At 43.9% G+C, this 13,869-nt stretch overlaps 2 protein-coding genes across 2 annotated transcripts in view; both read right to left on the bottom strand.

The window, feature by feature from the left end:
* Window positions 1-13,869, bottom strand: part of LOC308483882 (E3 ubiquitin-protein ligase MARCHF5-like) — a 112,254-nt gene that overhangs the window by 64,200 nt on the left and 34,185 nt on the right. The window lies entirely within an intron of this gene.
* LOC308483875 (uncharacterized protein) overlaps window positions 1-13,869 on the bottom strand; it is an 18,000-nt gene extending 4,131 nt beyond the window's left edge. The window contains exon 1 of the mRNA XM_081018169.1: window positions 13,521-13,869. The gene's annotated coding sequence lies outside the window, so the exon portion shown is untranslated. The remainder of the gene's footprint in view (window positions 1-13,520) is intronic.

Below are 13,869 nucleotides of genomic sequence, written 5' to 3'. Positions count from 1 at the left end.
CCTTTATGGGGAGGTAAACTGGTTCTTCCTTCATGTTGGGCCTATTTTGCTTCTCTCTCTGTATAAATGGGCTTCATTTCCTGCATATTAATAACTGTTGGCAATTATTGCCCTTTGCCATTTTGGTGGACTCCCGGCTGTGGCCCCGGCAGTGCATTACAACCATTTTCTCGGGTGCCCATACAGCTTCCAAGAGATTTTCTAATTGTGGGTCGTATTTAAGAGCTTTGCCCTTTATACCAACGAGTCCGTTCTCCTTCCATAGGGCTTCATGGGCATGCAGGGTTAAGAAGGCAAACTTTGAATCAGTATAGATATTGGCACAGCAGCCTGTTGATAGCTGTAGGGCCCTAGTGAGTGCCACAATTTCTTAGGCCGTGTTTGGATGGATCATACCTTCCTGCTCCCATTTAATCTGAATAATCCTTATCATTCTTTCTTTGTCGCTTATCATCAGTTCATATAACACCCCTACTATCCCTTTCTTCGTCATTTGTCTTTTGTTCAGCACCATATCTATTTTCATTTGTGTCCTCATCGTTTCATCTTCTCTTTCCATTTTTATTAAATCATAAAGTCCTTGCACTTTCAGCCAATATTGTTTTCCTATTTTTTCTTAAAAAACTTTTTTTGTAATTAAAATTCCTCTCTTCATCAAACATATCTTTTAATTTATAAAATCCCTGATCTTCTAATTTCTTCCACCAACCAGGTTCCCTTTGACCCTCCTGCATATATTTTAACGGCATCCACCTTGAGTATGTTGGCATCCATTTTGTATTCCAGTTCTTCCAGATTCCTAACGCAGTTTTCCTTGGTCCTATTGTCTTCTTAAAAGCCGTGTTAATATCTCTATTAAATAGCCCTTCTCTTCCTATTCCTTCATTTATGTCATTCTCCAGTCTTATCCATTTAATCCCTTCCTTAAATCCAATATCTATTAGATTTTTCAATTGGAAAGTTTCATAGTAAAATTCTAAGTTCAGTATTCCCCATCCCATCTCTTCTTGAGATGAATAATTTACTATGTCTGGGGTTCTAACTCTTTTACTTCCAAAAATCCAATTTTAAAATACCTTATTCCATGTTTTGAACCATATTTTCCTAATGGGTAGTGTAATTACTTGAAATAAATATAATAATTTCGGTACCAAAAACATTTTAACTGCTCTAACCCTACCTAGAATAAATAAATTCTTATTATTCCATGGTTTTATATCCTTCTTGATCTTTCTCCACGCTTCTTTGTAATTTACATCTGGAATCCTAGCACTATTTTTAATAATATTTACCCCAAGTATTCAATTTTTTTCCTATTGATATCCATCTTTGTCATTTTTGCAATTTCCTTCTCCTCTTTATTTACATCCCAAAATAAAATTTCAGACTTCTCCAAATTTACTCCCAATCCCGACTCCTCTTTAAAGTCCTTCAGGATTATCCTAAATTCTCTTACACCCTCTAAGGGGTTTGTAAATAATAATAGGATAGCAGCTGCATACATGTTTAACTTAATTTCTTCCTTTCCTTCCTTATATCCTTTTATCCTTACTGAGTTTCGTATTCTGTCTGCCAAGTACTCCATACCCAATGCAAATAGTAGTGGTATATACAAACTACTATTTGTATATTGAATTGATCTGAAACCCCCTCATTCACTCTGACCACAGCCTTCCCTTCTCTATACAATTCCCGGATTGCTTCGACAGAGTTCTCTCCTAATCCTACCTCCTGCATAATATTCCATTAGAACTTATGTCTAATTGTGTCGAAGGCCTTATACACATCCAATTTTAAGACCACCAATTTTCCTTTTACCCTGCTTGTTAATAAATGTATTTATTAAAACAATAAAAAAATAAAAAAAATAAAAAATAATTTATTAAATGTATTTTTTAAAACACATTTCTTATAGGATGGCCTATGTATCTTCCCTTAACAAATCCATATTGATCTTCCTTAATTATTTTAGGTAGTACCTTTTCCAGTCGCCTTGCCAGGATCTTTGTAAATATCTTATAGTCTTGATTTAATAGGCTAATTGGTCTGTATGACCCCACCTCTGTAGGGTCCTTTTGTGGTTTTTCTATCACTACTATTTCCGCTGGTTTCCAAGTGTCTGGGGCTTCCCCCCCTTCTAAGATATTATTAAATACTTTTTTCAGTTCTGAGCCCAGGATATCCATTGTTTCTTTATAAAAGTCTGCCGTAATTCCATCTAATCCTGGGGATTTCTTACTTTTAAATGATTTAACTACATTCTCTATTTCTTCCAGAGAAATTTCCTCCTTCAGTCTTAATCTATCACTTTCTTCGATTTTAAACCCTAAACTTTCCCTACTTATGTTTTTATTTTCTTCTTTATATAAAGATTGATAGAATTCTGCAAATTCTTTCCTTATTTCTCTAGAGCTTTGTGTAAGTATTTTCCTTCTGGTCTTAATGGCCTTCACCCTCTGTTTATCCCTTCTTTTCTTTAAATAGTTTGCCAGTCTCTTATATGATCCTATTGAGGTTCTCTGAAAATCATTTTGGATCATATTATCTCTCTTCCAACTATATCCAGCTCATCCAATTCCTGTTTTAACTTTCTTAACTGCTCCTGTCTTCTCCTTAGAAGTTTAACCTGTTGCTGTTGTTGCAAGATTTCAATCTCTTTAATTTTTTCCTGTCTCCCCGAGTACCAATCCTTCTTAATCGCAATCTCTTTCACTATACAATGTCCTCTTATAACAGCTTTGAAAGCGTCCCATACTACCGGGATCTCGGCTGAACTATTGTTTTCTTTAAAATACCAACCAATTTGTTTTCTAATATATTCCCTGTCAATCTCTTTTGCCATTATTAGGTTATTGTACCGCCATCTCCTACTTTTTCCATCCTCTTCCAGTCCCAGCTCCACAAATAGTGGAGCATGGTCTGAAATCCATATTCCCATAGTCTTTGCTGTTCTAACACTGATTTCATTCCATTCTTTAATTAGCTCGTAGTCAATATAAGAGAAAGTCTTACGTCTGTTGGAGAAGAAGGTAGGTTTGGTATTGGGGTTTCCCCTCTCAAAAACATCCTTTAATCCCCATTTAATTAATCTGCCTATTTAGGCGTGAAAGCTATTTGAGCTTGAATTTTAGATAGAAAATCACATCCCAAAAGGGGAATGGGACATTCTGGTACATAAAGAAACTGATGAGTGAGGGACCTCCCTCCAGTCTGGCACTCTTGGGGTTGCAGAAAGGGTTTTAGGGTTTTATTGCCGGCTCAGACTGGTTGGAATAGGTCTAGGCTGGTTTGAACCGGTCCAAGCCGGGTGGTACAGGTCCAAAACTGGTTGGAACTGGTTCAGACCGGTTTGAACCGGTCCAAGCCAGTTTGAACCAGCTGAAACCATTTGGGAAAAGTCCAGGCGGCCCAAGCTGGTTAGAACAGGTCTAGGCCGGTTGGAAGCTGTTGAGACCAGTTGGAACCAGTCCAAGCTGGTCCAAGCCAGTTTGAACCGGTCTTGGCCGGTTTGAAATGGCCCAAGCCAGTTTGAGAAGTTCCAAGTGGGTTGGAACTGGCCCAGACAGGTTGGAGCAGGTCCAGACCACTTGGAGCAGGTGCAGGTCATTTGAAACTGTATTTGACCGGTTCAAACCAGCCTAGACCAGTTCAAACCGGCTTTGACCGGCACAAATCAGCTTGGACTGGTTCAAACCAGTCTAGACCTCTTCCAACCAGTCTGAGCTAGTTCCAACCAGTCTGGGCCAGTTCAAACTCCTCTGGGCAAGTTGGAACCCACCTGGACCTTTTCCAACCAGTTTGGGCTGGATCCAACTGGTATGAAATGATTCCAACTGGTCTGGGCTGGTTCCAAGTGACATAGACCTGTTCCAACCAGCCTGGACCTGTTGTAACCAGCTTGGGCCAGTTTCAAATGACCTGCACCTGCTCCAGCTGGCCCGGACCTGCTCCAACCTGTCTGGGCCAGTTCCAACCCACTTGGAACTCTTCAAACCGGCCTAGACCAGTTCAAACTGGCCTGGACTGGTTCCAACCGGCTTGGACCTGTTTCAACCAACTTGGACTGGTTCCAACCAGCCTAGACCTGTTCCAACCAGTCTGGGCCAGTTCCAAGTGGTCTGTGCAAGTTGGAACCCGCCTCGACCTTTTCCAACTGCTTTGGGCTGGCTCCAACCGGTGTGGACCGGACCCAACTGGTATGAACTGGTCCCAACTGGTCTGGGCTGGTTCCAAGTGACATAGTCCTGTTCCAACCGGCCTGGACCTGTTGTAACCAGCTTGGGCCAGTTTCAAATGACCTGCACCTGCTCCAACTGGCCTGGACCTGCTCCAACCTGTCTGGGCCAGTTCCAACCCACTTAGAACTGCTCAAACTGGCTTGGGCCATTTCAAACCGGCCTCGACCTGTTCAAATGGGCCAAGACCGGTTCAAACTGGCTAAGACCGGTTCTAACCCGCGTGGACCTGTTTCAACCAACTTGGATCGGTTCAAACCAGCCTAGAACTTTTCCAACCAGTCTGAGGTCTAGGCTGGTTTGAACTGGCCCAAGCCAGTTTGAACAGTTCCAGACAGCTTCAAGCAGGTCCCAGTTGGAACAGGACTAGGTCACTTGGAAGGTCGAGGCGGGTTACAACTTGCACAGACCACTTGGAACTAGCCCAGACTGGTTGGAACCGGTCCAGGCCAGTTTGAACCGGCCTAGGCTGGTTTGAACAGTTCCAAGTGGGTTGGAACTGGCCCAGACAGGTTGGAGCAGGTCCAGGCCAGTTGGAACAGGTGCAGGTCATTTGAAACTGGCCCAAACTGGTTGGAACAGGTCCAGGCTGGTTGGAACAGGTCAATATCGCTTGGAACCAGCCCAGACCAGTTGGAATCATTTCATACCAGTTGGATCCAGCCCAAACCAGTTGGAAAAGGTCCAGGCGGGTTCCAACTTGCGCAGATGAGTTTGAACTGCCCAGATTGGTTGGAACTAGCTCAGACTGGTTGGAAAAGGTCTAGACTGGTTTGAACCAGTCCAAGCTGATTTGTGCCGGTTGAAGCTGGTTTGAACTGGTCAAATTCAGTTTCAAATGACCTGCACCTGCTCCAAGTGGTCTGGACCTGCTCCAACCTGTCTGGGCCAGTTCCAACCCACTTGGAACTTCTCAAACTGGCTTGGGCCATTTCAAACCGGCCAAGACCGGTTCAAACTGGCTTGGACCAGCTTGGACTGGTTCCAACCGGTCTCAACAGCTTCCAACCGGCCTAGACCTGTTCTAACCAGCTTGGGCTGCCTGGACTTTTCCCAAATGGTTTCAGCTGGTTCAAACTGGCTTGGACCGGTTCAAACCGGTCTGAACCAGTTCCAACCGGTTTTGGACCTGTACCACCCGGCTTGGACCGGTTCAAACCAGCCTAGACCTATTCCAACCAGTCTGAGCCGGCAATAAAACCCTAAAACCCTTTCTGCAACCCCAAGAGTGCCAGACTGGAGGGAGGTCCCTCACTCATCAGTTTCTTTATGTACCAGAATGTCCCATTCCCCTTTTGGGATGTGATTTTCTATCTAAAATTCAAGCTCAAATAGCTTTCACGCCTAAATAGGCAGAATTGAAATTACCACCAATTGTATGGTGCAAGCCAAGTGCAAGCAGAACTGCGCATGCGTCGGCGTGGGTAGACGCACACCCGTCTCGCTCTTGGAACTGTTCAAACCAGTCTGAGCCAGTTCCAAGCAGTCTGGGCCAATTCAAACTGGTCTTGGGAACTTGGAATCCGCCTGGACTTTTTCAAACTGCTTTGGGCTGGTTCCTACTGGCTTGGACCGGATCCAACCAGTATGAACGGGTCCCAGCAGGTCTGGGCTGCTTCCAAGTGGCACAGAGGTGTTCCAACTGGCCTAGACATCTTCAAAGCGTCTCAGACCGGCAGAAACCAGCCTGAACCTGTTCAAACTGGCTTGGACCGGCACCAACTGGCCTAGACCGGTTCAAACTGGCCTAGACCAATTCCAACTGGCTTGGACCGGTTCAAACCAGCCTAGACCGGTACAAACCTGCCTTGACCAGTTCAAACCGGCTTGGATCAGCACAAACCTGCCTAGACCGGTTCATACTGGCCTAAACTGGTTCCAACCGGCTTGGAACTGTTTCAACCGACTTGGACCGGTTCAAACCAGTCTAGACCTGTTCCAAGCAGTCTGAGCCAGTTCCAACCCGTCTGGGCCAGTTCAAACTGGTCTGGGCATGTTGGAACCCGCATGGACTTTTCCCAACTGGTTTCAGCTGGTTCAAACTGTCTTGGACCAGTTCCAACCGGTCTGAACCGGTACCAACAGAATTGATGGTAACAGGACGCCGGGGCACTGAATGTGGACCTTTCAGTACCGCATTTCCAAATCAGGCGACTGCATTTTGATCGGGAACAAAGGGAAGCGAATCTCTGAGAATCTGTTGAGAAGCACTTTACAAGGGACATAACGATGCGGGGGGAGTGTTCAACAGCTTGTAATTCAAGCACTTCACTAGGCTGTATGATAGCAAATTTCAAAAGGGCTTTCTCAGGGGACTATGGTGTCAAACTGACTGAGAATGCATTGTGAGCTGAATTGGCCAAGCCAGGTTGTGTGGTGATTTCCCGCCTCCCACCAGTAGGAATAAAGACACATGACACCGTTATTTTAAGGTTAATGGGCTAAAATAGCCCGCAACTTTATTGGTTACAGGTGATGAGCGGTATTGGCTTAGGCATTGGTCCTATCCGACTATCCAACTTCAGCCTGCTTGCTTGAAGACCCGGAAGGGTTAACACCAGCAGGGGGAGCCCTGCTGATGCACATCAACTAGGCACTCCCCTGGGGTCACCGCTCAGGGACGTACCTTGGGCCCTGGCCTCCATAGGCTTCGGACGGGGTCACCCCCCCCCCCGGAATCCTTTACCGGACTAGCCTTCAATATCCGGGGGAGGTGATGGCGCTCCCTCCCATACATCTACATAACAATACCCATACCAATGCCTAACCGCCACTCGAGCAAAGCTCTCCGCCAATACCCTCAGACTTGCAACCAATCCCTAATCCCCGCAGATATGTCAGCCAACCAAACATTGTTTCCTGCATTGGAAAGATGCACGCCATCCTCGCGGTAGAGGGTCACCTTGCTGAACTGGATGTTGGCTTTTACAGGCACAAACCGGCCTAGACCGGTTCAAACTGGCCTAGACTGGTTCCAACCAGCTTGGACCTGTTTCAACCAACTTGGACCGGTTCAAACCAGCCTAGACCAGTTCCAACCAGTCTGAGCCAGTTCCAGTTGGTCTGGCATGTTGGAACCTGCCTGGACTTTTCTCCAACTAGTTTGAGCTGGTTCAAACTGTCTTGGACCGGTTTTAACCTGCCTGGACCTGTTGCACTCAGCTTTGACCGGTTCAAACCAGCCTAGACCTGTTCCAACCACTTCAAACCGGTCTGGGGAAGTTGGAATCTGCCTGGACTTTTTCAAACTGGTTTGGGCTGGTTCCTACCGGCTTGTAGCGGATCCAACCGGTATGACCTGGTTCCAACAGGTCTGGGCTGGTTCCAAGTGACATAAACCTGTTCCAACCGGCTTGGCCCTGTTCCAACCAATCTGGGCCAGTTCATACCGGTCTGGGCAAGTTGGAACCCGCCTGGACTTTTTCAACTCGTTTGGTCTGGTTCCAACCGTCTTGGATCGGATCTAACTGTTATCAACTGTTTCCAACAGGTCTGGGCTGGTTCCAAGAGACATATTCCTGTTCCAACCGACCTAGACCTGTTCCAAACAGTCTGGGCCAGTTTAAACTTTGGACAGGCACAAACTGGCCTCGACAGAGTTGTATCCATTCCTTAACCCAACAAAGAGCTGCGGTTTCAAAGTAAATCTTCAAATCTGGCAGGGAGAATCCCCCTCTTTCTTTTGAGTCCGTTAGTAGTTTATACTTAATTCTGGGTTTCCCCCCCCACCAGATAAATCTAGATAAAAAATTCTGCCATTCTTTAAAGCATTTCACATTCTCAATAATTGGGAGGACTTGAAACAAAAACAGCATCTTTGGCAATACATCCATCTTAACCACAGAAATCCGGCCCATTAATGACAATTTTAAATTTGACCAAATCTCCAGATCTCTCTTGATTTCATTCCATAATTTCTCATAATTATCTTTGTATAAGTTCAAATTTTTCACCGACAAATTAATCCCCAGATATTTAACTTTTTTCACAAAGACTAGGCCTGTCTTTTTTTGTAATAATTTCCTTTCCTCATTGTCCAGACTTTTCTCTAATACTTTGGTTTTGCTCTCATTTAACTTAAATCCTGCTACCTGTCCGAACTCCTGTATAATCTCCAGTGCTTTTACTGCACTGGAGTCTGGATCTTGAAGCGTCAACACCAAGTCATCAGCAAAGGCTTTTAATTTATATTGTTAGGATCCTACTACTATACCTTTAATTTGTTCTTCTTTCCTTATCATACTTAACAAGACCTCAAGGACCGAGATAAAAAGCAGAGGGGAAAGTGGGCCCCCTTGCCTTGTTCCCTTCTCAATTCTAATTTCCTCCTATACCACATTATTTACTATAATTTTAGCTTTTTGTTCATGATAAATCGCATTGATACCATTTAAGAATTCCCGACCCACCCCAATACTTTCTAAATTTTGTGTCATAAAATTCCAAGATACATTGTCAAAGGCCTTCTCCGCATCAGTGAACATTAACATTGCTTTACAGTTTTTTTGCTTCCAATTTTTCCATAATATCTACTATATTCCTGATATTATCTTTGATATGTCTTCCAGGCAGAAAACCTGTCTGGTTCTCATGTATATATTCTGACAAGACCTTCTTAAGCCTGTTGGCCAATATATTGGCAAAGATTTTGTAATCCACATGACGTTCGATCTATCTTGATCTTGTTTTGGAATCAGAGTAATATAGGCTTCCTTCCAGGTTTCGGGTGCTTTGTCCCCTCCTATAATCTTATTGCAAACTTCTAACAATGGCTGGATAAGCCAATCTTTCAATGTCTTATAGTATTTTGCTGAAAAACCATCTGGTCCCGGGGTCTTGCCAAGTTGCATTAAATTTATTGCGTTTTCCACCTCCTGTCTTGTGATTAGACCATTTAGTAGGATCCTTTTACCATTAGTTCTGATAAATTGCTCAATTTTAGCTTTATCTTCTTTATCCTTTTTATACAGTTGTTTATAATATTTCTGAAAGCATCTTCTTATGTCCACAGGGTTCTCTACAGACTTTCCTTCCGATACAATATTTGTAATAGTACTTGTAAAATTGTCCGCAACTTTATTTGTTGCAGCTTTATTGGCTTAGGCATTGGTCCTATCCGACTATCCAGCTTCAGCCTCCTTGCTTGAAGATCCGGAAGGGTTAACACCAGCAGGGGGAGCCCTGCTGATGCACATCAACTAGGCACTCCCCCGGGGTCACCGCTTGGGGGTGTGCCTTGGGCCCTGGCCTCCATAGGCTTTGGACGGGGCCACCCCCCCCCCCGGAATCCTTTACCGGACTAGCCTTCAATATCCGGGGGAGGTGATGGCGCTCCCCCCCATACATCTACATAACAATACCCATACCAATGCCTAACCGCCACTCGAGCAAAACTCAAAGCCAATACCCTCAGACATTAACATTGCTTTACAATTTTTTTGCTTCCAATTTTTCCAGAATATCTACTATACTCCTGATATTATCTTTGATATGTCTTCCAGGCAGAAAAACTGTCTGATTCTCATGTTTTGTCCCCCCCCCTTTTTTTTCCTGTTTTATTAAATTTGCTTAGTAACATAACATTATTATATATATTCTATAAAACAAAGAATACAGAACAAAATTCATTCATACTACAGTGCCTAACTACATAACATTAATATATATGGTTTCTGAAAAAAAGGCTTACATAACAAAATCAATTCAAAATACCATCCGGTTTACTTTTTTTTTTCCTTTCCCCTCCCTCCCCACTCCAGCCCTCCCCGCCCCGGTCAGGCCTTCCTTCTTCATAACTTTATCCATGTACACAGTCTGTTCATTTGAGCTTGTATGTTAGGGTTGGCTTCCCCCCTTTCTATCCAGTTCCTGTAAAATGCCCGTTTATTTGTGATTCTTTGGCATTTATTTTCCCATCTATCCTCTGCCACTATCTGTGCAAATATTTCTGATTGTACATATTCAAAAACATAATCATTCCATTTTTCCATATTCCATTTGGCCTTTTCTTTCCATCCCAGAGCAATAACTGCCATTCCAGCTAGAATCATAATCTTGTACAACTCTTGCTTATTACTTTTTACTTTGTTATTTCCCAGTATTCCCGAAAATAACAAATCCCTATTAACTTCTATGTTTATTTGAAATAATCCAGAAATTACCTTTATAATCTTTTGCCAAAATTCCTTAACCAGATTACATTCTCACCGCATGTGTGAATATAGTCCTTTTTCCTGACCACAATGCCAGCATTTGGGACTAAACCTTTTCACTATATGCGCCATTTTAATATAAATTTTATACTTAATTCTTTATACTTTTCTATTTTAATATTGTTTATATTCTTCATCAGTTCTTGGGCTGGTTTTACATAAATTACATAAAGTCCTTCGGGAAATTCCCATCTAAACAGAATTTTATTCTTCTTCAGCGCTGTCGTTAAGAATCTGGAATTATCACTCCTCTTCAACAACCTGGTTGGGATCTCCTTCATATTCTTGATTACTTTGCCCTCTATACAAGGGATCAGTTCTATTCTTTAATAGGATTTTTTCCCTGAATAGCCTCGAGTTCAGAAATACTAAACAATCTCTCGGTCCCTTTTTGTTTCTTGACTTGTTCACCTTAATCCTAAATATTTTTTCAATGTCCAAAAGTAATTCATCTTCCTCGACCCCTAACCAATCCGCCAGTTCTTTCAATAGTTTTGTTGAAATTTCTTCCTCCTGGTTCTCTTTAACTCCTCAGAAGCGCAACAACATCTCCTTTTGCTTCATCTCAAGGACAGCAATTGCATCCAGGGTCTCTTCCTGAACCTTCATCAGTTCCTCAGTTTCCTCTTTGTTTTTCTCTTCGACTTTCCTTGAATCTCTTTGATCCGCCTGATTTTTTTTCATGGCTTCCTCTTGTTTTAATGACTTATTCTTTATCTCCTGCACCATCTTGTCCAGCTCTTTGTTCTTTGTTGTCAGTTGGTTCACTTGATTAGAAAGGTCCAATATTAATGTGGAATTTTTCTCAATCTTAGTGCCCATACTCTCCACTTTTCCATCTAAGATTTTAATATTTCCATCTAGGGTGCTTATCTTATCTCCTAGGTTCTTCTCCATTCTTTCCATTGCCAATAATATCTCTTTAACGTCCATGTTGCTCTCATTCTCCACCATCGATGTTCTCCTTGCTTGGTTAGAAGCTGAGGCTAGGCCAATTGTTGTCTTCAATCCCATTGAGATGCCTACCTAGCAATACCTCTTTTAAAATAACAGTTTCATGTGATCTCTGCACATCTTTTATTTCTGGGAGTTTCCCTTGCTTCACTTTTTATACTACCATTTCCGCTTAAAAAAATAAAAAAAAATATTCCTTTTTTAATTGCTCTTATATTGAGTAAGACCAGGAATCTTCTTTTGTTTGGGTTATTTGGATTTTTTAGGTTGCACGTTCTTTCAAATTTAGCTAATATATACAAACAGTGTTCATTTCTTTATTATATCAGTTTATTCTTGTTATTTCCAGTTTGCCCAGTAGGTGGAGCTACCAGTATACTTAATTGTCTTCTGTTGATTTTACTCGCGTCTTTCACTTCTTTTGCCACTAGGCGTCCCTCTAGTTTTTTCTACACTCTGTTTTCTCTCTTTTGTTTTCCCCTTTCATGTGTGCAGGCTGACTCCTTAGCTTCCCTTCCTGCTTGACTTTGTTCGTGCCTGCCTTTGTTTCTGTTATGGCGGGACTCCTCCACACTGACTCATTCACCCTTCTCCTTCCCCTCACAGCCCCTTCGTCCCACATAGCCGACACAGAGTGTTTTGTCCTTATTTCGTTTTAATTGAAGACTCTGGTTAAAAGCTGCAACTTTATGTAAGTAGAAGCTGCTGGTTTTCCCCCTTTCTCTGCTATTTAAGCAGTCTCTGTCTCAGCATTCTCAGCAGTCTTTGCTGTTTTAAAACTCTCTGTTGGGTTATATTCACTCTTATAAGGCACCTTTCACTCTTAAAAGCTCACTCTGTATTTTATATATTCTTTATTTCTGCTGCCTCCGCCCCTGTGCTCTGCCAATAACCAGCAGTTTTCCAGTTTCCATTTCTTTACAGTGGTGCCCCGCAAGACGAATGCCTCGCAAGACGGAAAACTCGCTAGACAAAAGGGTTTTCCGTTTTGAAGGTGCTTCGCAAAACGAATTTCCTATGGGCTTGCTTCGCAAGACGAAAATGCCTTGCGAGTTCCTGCGGGGTTTTTTTCCTTTCCCCCCCTTTTTCCCAAGCCGCTAAGCCGCTTATCAGTTGATCCGCTAAGCCGCTAAGCCGCTTAACAGCTGATCGCTAAGCCGCTTAACAGCTAAGCTGCTTATCAGCTGATCCGCTAAGCCCGCTAAGCCGCTAATAGCGCTAATCCGCTAAACCGCTAATGGGCTTGCTTCGCAAGACGAAAAAACCGCAAGACGAAGAGACTCGCGGAACGGATTCTTTTCGTCTTGCGAGGCACCACTGTATAAGGAGGGGGTGGGGGTCTCTTTATCTCCAGTTTTAAACTTAATGGAGAGTTCAGCGCTTCCTCGCCAGATTTGGAGATGTTAACGCCGGAGAATGGCTCTGCCCCTTAGCGCTGAGGTTCTCCCCTTGCTAGGTCTTCGGCCAGGTATTTTTAAATGGATTTTAAATGGTTTTGGGGAAACCCCATAAATGCGCGACCATCAGCTCTGAACTCAGGATCCCCACCTGAGCTCGGGAAAACTCATGCCTCCTGTTCTCCATCGGTTTTCTCTGGCGTCTGGCCTGCCTCGAGTTGCCAAGAGCGCAATCCTTCACCCGTCCTCCGAGTGCGCTGCTCCGGAAGTCCTCTGCCCACAACTTTATTGGTTACATGAGCGGTATTGGCTTAGGCATTGGTCCTATCCGACTATCCGGCTTTGGCCTGCTTGCTTGAAGACCCAGAAGGGTTAACACCAGCAGGGGGAGCCCTGCTGATGCACATCAACTAGGCACTCCCCTGGGGTCACCGCTCGGGGACGTACCTTGGGCCCTGGCCTCCATAGGCTTCGGACGGGGCCACCCCCCCCCCGGAATCCTTTACCGGACTAGCCTTCAATATCCGGGGGAGGTGATGGCGCTCCCTCCCATACATCTACATAAAAATACCCATACCAATGCCTAACCGCCACTTGAGCAAAGCTCTCCGCCAATACCCTCAGACCTGCAACCAATCCCTAATCCCAGCAGATATGTCAGCCAACCAAACATTGCTTCCTGCATTGGAAAGATGCACGCCATCCTCGCGGTAGAGGGTCACCTTGCTGAACTGGATGTTGGGGTGGTCAATGACCCCCCCCCCAGCACTGCCACTCTATGCGCCACTGAGCGTTCCAGGATCTTTCTGGATTTGTTCATAGCAATAGGGCATCTGCAGTCCCTCCAAGTGAGCCTTTCCAACAGTGATGACCAAATTATGACTAAATTTGGGAAATAAATCCTCAGATCATCAAAATCATCGAAAATGTTCCACATTAAGTCCACGCCCTTCCGGTAGGCCAAATCATTTTCACCCAGCTGAATGACAAGGGCATCCGGTGGGCCTTTCACGGCGGCTCTATCTTTTACTGCTGGCAGAAATTCCGCCCAACGCATTCCACGGCGAGTGA

This window comes from Podarcis pityusensis (assembly GCF_964106645.2).
Source record: "Podarcis pityusensis genome assembly, chromosome: 8".
Classification (NCBI taxonomy): domain Eukaryota; kingdom Metazoa; phylum Chordata; class Lepidosauria; order Squamata; family Lacertidae; genus Podarcis; species Podarcis pityusensis.
This window is presented reverse-complemented; position numbering and strand designations above follow the sequence as displayed.